The 9,858-nt window shown below is 41.5% G+C and overlaps 1 protein-coding gene across 4 annotated transcripts in view; it reads right to left on the reverse strand.

Moving 5' to 3' along the window:
- Positions 1-9,858, reverse strand: part of LOC122541445 (zinc-binding protein A33-like) — an 83,835-nt gene that overhangs the window by 26,040 nt on the left and 47,937 nt on the right. For 2 of the 4 annotated variants that reach the window (XR_006309601.1, XR_006309602.1), the window contains exon 7: positions 775-1,000. The exons of the other annotated variants lie outside the window; for them this stretch is intronic. The gene's annotated coding sequence lies outside the window, so the exon portion shown is untranslated. The remainder of the gene's footprint in view (positions 1-774; positions 1,001-9,858) is intronic. 4 annotated transcript variants of the gene reach the window in all.

Below are 9,858 nucleotides of genomic sequence, written 5' to 3' on the forward strand. Positions count from 1 at the left end.
TGCTACTCGGTAGGCCCATTCCACCCTTACCTGGCCTGTTCCAGCTTGCAGATTTAAAAGTTGTGGCAGCCACTGCTCCAGGAATGCTGTAAGCTGGCCTTCCTCTTCCTGTTCGGGAAGGCCCAGCAAACGAATATTTTTTCGACGACCTCGATTATCGCGGTCGTCAATATGATTTTCCAAGGTCCGGACTCGCTGCTCGAGAGTCCGGACCTGATCCACGGCCGATTGAGCGGTTGTCTCCGAGGTCGCGGCCTTTAGCTCCGCCCCTCCGACTCGGCGTTGAATTTCATCAATTTCACGGTCGTGCTTCTTCAGCGCGGCCGAGAGCGACTCCCAACGATTTCTGGATTTGACGATAAAGGCATCGATCTTCGAGTCAAGCTTGGAAAGCATTTCTGCAAGGCTTGCTACTGTTGGTAAGTCCCTCGGGGCGGCTGTGGACGCCTCTGCTGCAGCTGTAGAGTGTGGGGGAGGGGTTCCTGCTTGCTGAGAGCTGCGGGTTCCCTTCCCTTTAGTCATTTTAACTTAGGATTAAGTTGTTTAAATGTAATATTACACAACTAATTGAGTTACTAAACTGTTATAAATGATTTATAAATGATTTGGTGAGCTTGGTAGGGGGTAGGTGACCCACTGTGCCCAAGTCTTGGGAGGAGCACTATAGACTCAGTCTTCCTGGGTCGCCGCCATCTTGGATCCCCCCAGTCCTTCAATTTGACAGGTATCACACTCCCAGTCACCAAGGCAATACTTAAAAGTCTCTTTTCTTACCTTGGTCCGTGCACGGAGTTGCTTGGCTGCAGCTGTGCCTACTTTTCCACGCCTGCCTTATTTTCCTGCTCTGGTTCGGAATGACTCCCCTAGGATCCTTGTCAGTCAACTGGACGGGGCACCCACCAACGAAACACACAGGACCATTCTAAAAGGAAATGGCCGCGTCTTCCCAGTCGTTGACGGTGACCACTCCGCTGGTAATGACAGCATCCCAGATGAGCCCCTAATTGTGAGAAACAAAGTTCACTGCCAAATAGTTTTTGTCCGAGTCAAGTTCCGAAGCAGTCTTTATTCATACGTTCATGCAAGAGCGAGTATCCAAGAAGTAGGCACACCGCTGAACAATATCAGTACATTTTTATACAGTCTCTGTGTCTCTCAGTACTTCCCCTTTTACCTCATTGGTTTATTTTGCTAATGCACGTAGCCTATCACAAGTCCTAGCTTTACTCCGCCTCTGTTTACCACCCCCATTACTGTAATTCAATCGCCCCTCCCCCCCCACACCCATTGTTTATTTCTTGCCTTATTTGGTTATCTTTATCCTATCCAGTTCCTTGTGCATGACAATTGCAGCTGCTAGTCTAACCGTTTTACCACATCCGTCTGTGGCCTATTGTTAGCATACACCCCCCACCCCCGATAGCTGAGTTTTATGACTTCTGCTGAAGCAATACTGAGTCTTATAACTTCTGAGTATGTGACTTCTGCAGAAGCAACACTTCCACACATTTTCCACAACTGTTTACCGTGTCAGTTCATCTAAGACACTTTTTATTGATCATGTTATAATTGTTCTCCCATTTTCAGCATCCATGGCTTGATGCATGTTTCCAAAATTGTGCCTTGTATAAAAGTCCTTCAATGTTGTGCTTATAGTCTGTTTGAGAAGTTGGATGCAAAACATTTGATCATTTCTGTGGATTTATGCACATTTTAGGCAGATAACTGCCTTTTGTCTGCAATGCCAACGAATACAGTAGTGAGGGATCGGTTCCGAGACCAAATGCAGATAGTAGCGAACCCTATATATAAGTTGTTTTTCGCTTACATGCATACCCATGATAAAGTTTAATTGATAAATTATGCACAATAAGACATTATCAACTTGCTCTCTCTTGAATGAATGGATTCCTGACATTTTAGCTTAATCCTTAAGGGACCATGGAGCAATGAAAATATCATGTGCACACACACAGTTTAAATACATTTTTGCATTCCATTTTTACATGTATTTCTTAAAAATATATCTTAACCTATTGTGGGTACTCACCTGCTTCTCCATTCTTTGTTGTTGCTGTGATGGTATGATGATGTGACAATAATACGATGCCTACGATGATGAGACAAAGTGAGGTGATGGTGTAAGCGTTGTTACATTGTGTTAGGCTACTGACCTTCTGACAAAAAGTTGTCAGAAGGAGGATCATCTGCTTTGGGTGATCCTGGCACTTTGAACGGTGAAGCTGGAGAAGCAGCAGATGATGTCGATGGTTGGATAATGTCAGGAGCAGACAATGTTGATGGTTTTTCATCGTGGACAGTGGACATGGTTTGGTTTTCAATCTTTTGAAAAAACATTGCGATAGGAAGTTGTTGTTTCTTTCTTTTCAGCTCATCAAACATTCGCTTGAGAGGTTCTAATGTTTCGGTGATTATATGGGTAGCTTTAATGCTGCATTCCATTTTAGGATTGTAATCCATGATTTTGTTTTCCTTAAAGTCTGTGTAATCCGAAACACTTCACCAAAATTTTCCAATGTCCACATTGCTGGTTCTGTTTCAGTTTCTTCTTCTCCTGTTGATGACTTAACAAGTTTTTCTAATTCCTCATTCGTCAACACTCCTCAATGTTCTTCTATATGTTCTTCCACTTCTTCATCAATCACATAGACGAATCCCTCTCCACCAACTTCTCTTGCTACACAAATGATTTCTTCATCTGGCCATCGATAGCCAGAAAGCCTTTAAAATCATTCACAACTTCACTCCATGAGTTCTTCCAACAGGCATTTACGGTCTCTGGTTTAATTCACCCATTGCCGCTTTGATAAATGTTAGTGCTTCAGCAAAGTGAATGATTTCCAGCATTCCATAATTTCTAGGTTAGACTCTGCATCAATTGGTGCTCAAACCCTCTCAAACACTAGGGTGTATGTGGCCTTCACACACTGGATGATCCCCTGGTCCAGAGATTGTGTTTGGTGGCAAAAACACAACCTTAACATTTTCATTCTCGATGGCAATGGATGTTGGATGGCCACGTGCATTGTCTATCATTAATAAGACTTTAAATGGCAACTTTTCTTATTCCAAGTACTTTTTAACTTGGAGCATGAAGCATTGGCGAAATAATTTGATATAAAGCATGGCTGTCACCCACATTTTCTGATTGTGTTGCCAGAAGATGGGCAGATAGATTTTGTTTTTATTCTTGAGGGCGCAAGGATTCTTCGCTCGGTAAACCACGCTTGGCTTGATCCTATGTCCTGCGGCATTGCCACATTGTACCAAAGTTAATCTGTCCTTCCAGGATTTGAACCCTGGTGCCTGCTTTGCACTTTTGTGAATGTATGTTCTGTTGGCATCTTTTTCCAAAACAAGCCAGTTTCATCGCAATTGAAGATTTGTTTTGGATGTAGCCTTCCTCCTCGATCAACTTCTTCAATTTTGTTGGAAACATGGCATCAGTTTCTTCATCGTCAGACTCAGCCTCTGCAGTAATTTTTATATTTTTCAAATTATATCTATTCTTGAATCTAGGCAACCATCCCTTCTTTGCTGTAAATGAGTTTGTGTCCTTCTTTTCAATGGATTCTTTCTTAAAGTCTTCGTATAGACTTAAGGCCTTTTGAGGTGCCACAGCAAAACTGGACCAAATTTTAATTTCGTTCTTCACCAGCTCACGAACGCAAGATTAATTCTTACCATACATCTTAGCGACTGTATCAAGTCGGGAATTAACACTTTTTCACTGGTGGGAAGCACTTCATAGCTTCTCTTAGGCTTTGAAGAACTGCCAGAATCATGACCTTTGCACTTTGGATCCAGTATTATGCAAAATTAAGGTTAATTTTCACAACAACACTGTGTTAATGTAGCAACTGTTAGCGCGGATGAAATGATATCAGTCCGAGCCCAGAGTGCGGTTCAACAATCGGTAACGTTTATTGCTACAGTAACGCCGGCGGAGACCAACCGAGGTCCGAATCTCGGCTGCTCTGCTGTTCCCGCGCGCAGCTACATATTATATACTTTTAGTTGTCAGGATGTGTGGAATTTGAGGATGAATGGGATGATAGTTCCCCATCATCACTGGAGTAGGTGCAAATAGAATGTTTTCTGCCGTCCCAGGAGAGTTGCAGGGCACGCACAATAGGGTGCTAATTGGTTTATGTAAAACGGGTCCGGGTATTATCTGCTTGTCTCTTTCTGTGAGGGCAGGGGCTAGCACCCCCCTTTGTTCCCTTGGGGTGTTGGTGTGTATTGGTCTGTCCGTTCCTGTTTGGTGGATGCCTGTCCTTTGTGTCAGGGTGGCTCCGTATCAATGGGTATGGGTGTGTTTCAGTCAGTCTCTTGATGTGATTAGGAGATGGGTTTCCATATTAATTAATTCCGGAGTTTTGGTCTATGAGTCATGGGTAGTGTTGGTATAGTGTGGATTTTATCTGTCCTCTGTCTCCTATCTCCCGGTCACGTGGGCGGACCGGCAGCTGCTGAGTTCTGTGGGTTTAAAGCTGCGACTGCTGTTTAAAACACAAAATGAATTCTTATAGTTTCCTGATGTAGGCATAGTCCCATGGCAAAAGCAGGGCGGTTCTGATGCCCGCTTGCACAACGAATGCAGACAGTAAGATCACTAGAGACTAACTAGATGCGAGTAAAGTGGGCCAGGTGGGTACAGGACAAACAGAGATGAGTCATGTACTGAGCGTGACAGGATGGGAAGGTTTCACCATGTTACTCAGAATGGTGTGCAATATGAAACTTATGAATCGTTTATTTCTGGAATTTTCCATTTAATATTTTTGGGCCACAGTCAACTATGGATAACTGAAACCGCAGAAACCGAATCCACGGATACAGTGGTACCCCTATAACTAATCCCGTTCAACCCCCACCCACGGTATCCTGGGACCATATCCACATGGGATATCATTTCTCCAGAGATGTACTTTGGCTATCGAAAGTAAACTCACTGTAAGAGGTATGATCTGATCTGATTTGCACATTCTAGGTTCCAAACAGCAGATACTAAAATAGAATTTGAATGGATACAGCAGGTTATTTAAATTGCCATTTATCTCTGTGAACCATTGCAAGTGTGAAGACCGAGCCATTCTCACATCTTTGAAAACAGGGCATTCAATTTTCAGGCTTCTCTTTTCTCCACGACAGAAAGGGTCTTTATCATGGTGAAAACTATTTTATTACCAAACGAGCTATTGTTTCTTTAAATATCTGGGACACACAGTTTGATCTTTTTACCTTGTTGAGTAATCCCTGCCTCAGGAAGAATTGAACCAATTCTACAATGTTTGCTATCATATTTTACAAAAGCACTGCTTCAGGGAACTGCATAAATACATCCATGTTGGTTAAAAACTAACTGATACCTACCTTGGCTTTGGTTAGGCATCCCACACAAGCCCATAAAATGCCACCAATAATTGATCAAAAGCTGGGATGTGAATCAAAGGCCTGGTTTAACTGATGGTTGGAGTTTCTCAATCATTTGATATGTTTGACAAAATTTAGCATCGTCCTATGTAATCCAGGTCAAAACGAATGGTTCATTATTTTTGCCTGATCTTTCTCAATTCTTAGGCACCCTGCCACCGAAATCTTATAAGAAAATCATAAAACTTCTCTGCCACAACCAGGGGGAACTGCACTCCATTCCTCACGACTGGTACCAGAGATGGTCTCCATTTTATCACCAATATCCCATCATTGATATAACAATCAAGGACCTTTTCATATTCAATCTCCGAATATCTGTCAAATATCATAAATTAGAATCTGCACAATGTATCCAAAACATTTCTTCCTGTTTATGGACTAGACTTTATGCACTACCTGACAAAATCTGAGCTGAATCATGTGTAAGGTTTCATTCTGATCACCCAGCTTTGTCTTACTTGTAGCAGATAATCTAGCCTTGGGCAATATTAACAGCGAAGAGAGCTTGCTGTTTTAATTTCTGCTTTCTTAAAGTCCTTAAAGCATCTAATGATGAAGAAAAAAATGATTCTGACTGAAGATGCAGAAATGCCAGAATCATTGTGATGCTCTAACTTTTCATAAAATTCCTCAGTGATCTTTTTCAGTACAGTGCCCGTCGTCTGAATATTTTTCATTATGAAAGGTCATATCTACTGCATCTTCCTGATAATTTATTGTCAGATTCTGTAGGAAGAAGGATCAAGTCCCAGATATTTAATTTGTGTATCAGTAAGAATTCTTGTGCTTTCAGATTTGGTTGGTTCAACTGGTCTTCCACAGATTTTGGCATTGGGCTCTGTCTGACAAATTCTATTCTAGTCATATCAAAATTGGAAGTCAGTGAAGAAGAGATTAAATTATGTTGCTTTTTATGACATGAAGAGGAGAGATTTGTATTTGCCTTTTCATCGGCTCAGTCGGTACCACTGCTGCCTCACAATGCCAGAGACCTGGGTTCAATTCCTGCCTCGGGCAATTGTCTGTGTGGAGTTTGCACATTCTCCCTGTGTCTGCATGGGTTTCCTCTGGGTGCTCCGGTTTCCTCCCACAGTTCAAAGATGTGCAGGTTAGGTGAATTGACCATGTTAAATTGCCCATAGTGTTAGGTGCATTAGTCAGGGGTAAATGTAGGGGAATGTGTCTGGGTGGGTTGCTCTTCGGAAGGTTGGTGTGGACTTGTTGGGCCGAAGGGCCTGTTTCTACACTGTCTGGAGTCTAATCTAATCTAAAACCTCTCGATTTATATATTATATACACCATCTGATTTGCTAAAATCATTTCTTGCGTCTGTAGCAAGCCTAGTTATTAATAAGTCACTGTTACTCAGAACATCTTGGTTCAGATTTGTTGGAAGGTGCACAAATTACTTTTCTTCTCTGATGCACAACTGTGTGTCCTCCTACCATGTGGTATCGTCAATTTATTATATTTTTCTTTTGATGTCTTTGGTTTTCTCTTCTAGGGTATGATATATTTTGTGTACCCTTTCTAATACTGTCTTAATTGGTCATATGTTCAGGTAGCAGGGGAATGGAGTAGGAGAACTGTTTGAATATTACTCCAGTTCATCCTGACAGCTTTTTTTTTAAGGTCTAGCTTGACCGCCTCCTGTCAATGGATGTCTACAAGTTCCACCCTTCCCACCCTTGATGGTAGCTGTGGTGTAAAACACACAGTTCTGTTTTCCAGGGGATATGATACATTCCTATGCTGAAACCAAGACTGGGTCATGGTGACGCAATAGCAGCCTTTCCTCACATAGGTTACTTGAGTAGACTGTATATCAGCTGGCACGGTTTCCATGGTACAGTTAGCAGTTGTGTGAAAGCCACCCTTAACTTCCTCTGTCTTGTAGATTTGGTGGTAGCTCACGATCATTGATTTTTCTTTGCTGCACCCCTCAAGGGTGGTGCATAATATCTTCCTTTGTATTTTTATTGCATTAGGAAGGATGCCATGATGCCTCACCGTATCGTCTCCTAATTGGGTTTATATTCTCAACACTGTATACCTCTCCAGATTGCAAGCTATTAGTTATCACAATTATGACTAAGCTCATTCCCAACATTTCCCCTTGTCCCTTATTATTTGTTGAATAAATTTGAGGCAAATCTCTTGAGTTTGTTACCATTTATGGTGGATGCTGTCTCAGTTAATTCAGACAGTTGGTTATTGCTAATCCGTAGAGGGACTTGTTGAATTTGTTTAAGGTTTTCTCATGTCTGTTTAACCATTCATGAACCATAAACACTGCAATCATCATTTCAGACTTCTTTTTCTGAGGCTTTACTGTCTTGCCTGATTAGTTTATTATTTGTTTGGGTTTGGCTCTGAATTGCCATTACCAAGGCCTCAATTTAATGTGTCACATCCTGGTTAGCTTTGGGTTACATGTGCTGCACCTCCACTTCATTCAACATCAGAATGAGTTGTTTCTTTAAAGTTCAGATATTTTGGTCTAGAGTTATCAAATCAATTAATTATCTTCCGAGGTCCCGGTATTTCACAGGATTGCTGCATTGTATGATCCAGACTTCGCTTCCACTCCCTGTTTGAGTGTTTCCCTGTTGACTTTTATTTTGCTGTCCCTTCCCTATTGAATTGAGCTATCTGTTTTATAATAGTTTCTGATAATCTGAAGTATAAAGCTCTGGTCTTTTTTGAACATGCTTATGTCAGAGATGTCGGAATCATGCTGCATATTGTTTTAAATATAATTTTATTTTCCTTTACCAGTGCTGGTCCGTTTTGAGGTTCCTCAGTCAATTCTGGACTCACGACTGGCCTTGGGCCCTGGTTCTTAGTCTTGTAATCATGATTGTCTTTGTCGTCATGGGCATTCTGTATATGATCAAAACCACGATGCCCCTGCTATACCCTTTGTATTGTTGCATACAAGAAAGACTGCCTGTTTGATTTGAGTCCAGGGTGTGTACACATAATTGGAGCATATGTCACCCCAGACTCCTGAGTGTTTCTTTGATTTCCATCCTTGTGTTGATTTCATGGTACCCCAGGTTAACCAAATCTAATTGACACTGCCACAGGAAGCAAAGCCGTTGGGTATTTATTCGGGCATTCTATGTGAGTTGCACTTGTGGTATTACCTTGATTAACTAAAATGTCTGTGGAAAAATAAAAGTAATATCTCCCCTGGGCATTTCCATATCACTGTTCCATTTTCCTTTCCAATGTCTTGGATTGTCCTACACATTGGGATTGTAGGTCTCCCTTTGGTCAAATCATGAATCTATCTCACGATTGTTGCATAACTATTTTCAAAATTTCCACAGTTACCATATATACTCTTGGATGGGTCGAAGATGCTTTTTGGGCTGGAATTATGGGGTCAACTTATACACGAAGTATTGTTTTCAAGGGGATGAAATTCATGCTTGGCATGTGTCAAAAAATGGAAAACAAGAGCCAGATCTCTATATAAAATAATAAACAACAAAAGGAAAAAGAGTTATGGCCATTATTAAATATTTATCTACTAAATAACTTTTTCCATTCTGCCTGATACAGTAGAATTGTACTGTTGTACCATATTCCAGTTACCTGGACTGTAAAGTGCACAATGTACAAAAGTTAATAGGGATACCAGCAGGTGGTCAGGCCATTTACTGGGAGTATTTGTATAACGCAATTCAGTTTGATGGTATTTTATTTAAAAGAGCCGCATGAAACTGTTAACAATATATGGTAAACTTTAGGTTGTAGGTTTGCTCGCTGAGCTGTAGGTTTGATATCTAGGTGTTTCATTACCTGGCTAGGTAACATCATCAGTGGTGACCTCCAAGTGAAGCGAAGCTGTTGTCTACTGCTTTCTATTTATATGTTTAACCTGGATGGGCTTCCAGAGGTTTGTGGTGATGTCATTTCCTGTTTGTTTTCTGAGGGATTGATAGATAGTATCTAGATCTATGTGTTTGTTTATGGCGTTGTGGTTGGAGTGCCAGGCCTTTAGGAATTCTCTGGCATGTCTTTGCTTAGCCTGTCCCAGAATAGATGTGTTGTCCCAGTCGAAATGGTGGGTTTATTTTCATCCGTGTGTAGGGCTACGAGAGAGAGAGGGTTGTGTCTTTTTGTGGCTAGCTGGTGTTCGTGTATCCTGGTGGCTAACTTTCTTCCTGTTTGTCCTACGTAGTGTTTGTGGCAGTCCTTGCATGGAATTTTGTAGATGACGTTGGTTTTGTCCATGGGTTGTACTGGGTCTTCTAAGTTTGTTAGTTTTTGTTTGAGAGTGTTGGTGGGTTTGTGTGCTACTAGGATTCCGAGGGGTCTTAGTAGTCTGGCTGTCATTTCTGAAACTTCTTTGATGTATGGTAAGGTGGTTAGGGTTTCTGGCTGTGT

This window comes from Chiloscyllium plagiosum, chromosome 37, assembly GCF_004010195.1.
Source record: "Chiloscyllium plagiosum isolate BGI_BamShark_2017 chromosome 37, ASM401019v2, whole genome shotgun sequence".
NCBI classification, from domain to species: domain Eukaryota; kingdom Metazoa; phylum Chordata; class Chondrichthyes; order Orectolobiformes; family Hemiscylliidae; genus Chiloscyllium; species Chiloscyllium plagiosum.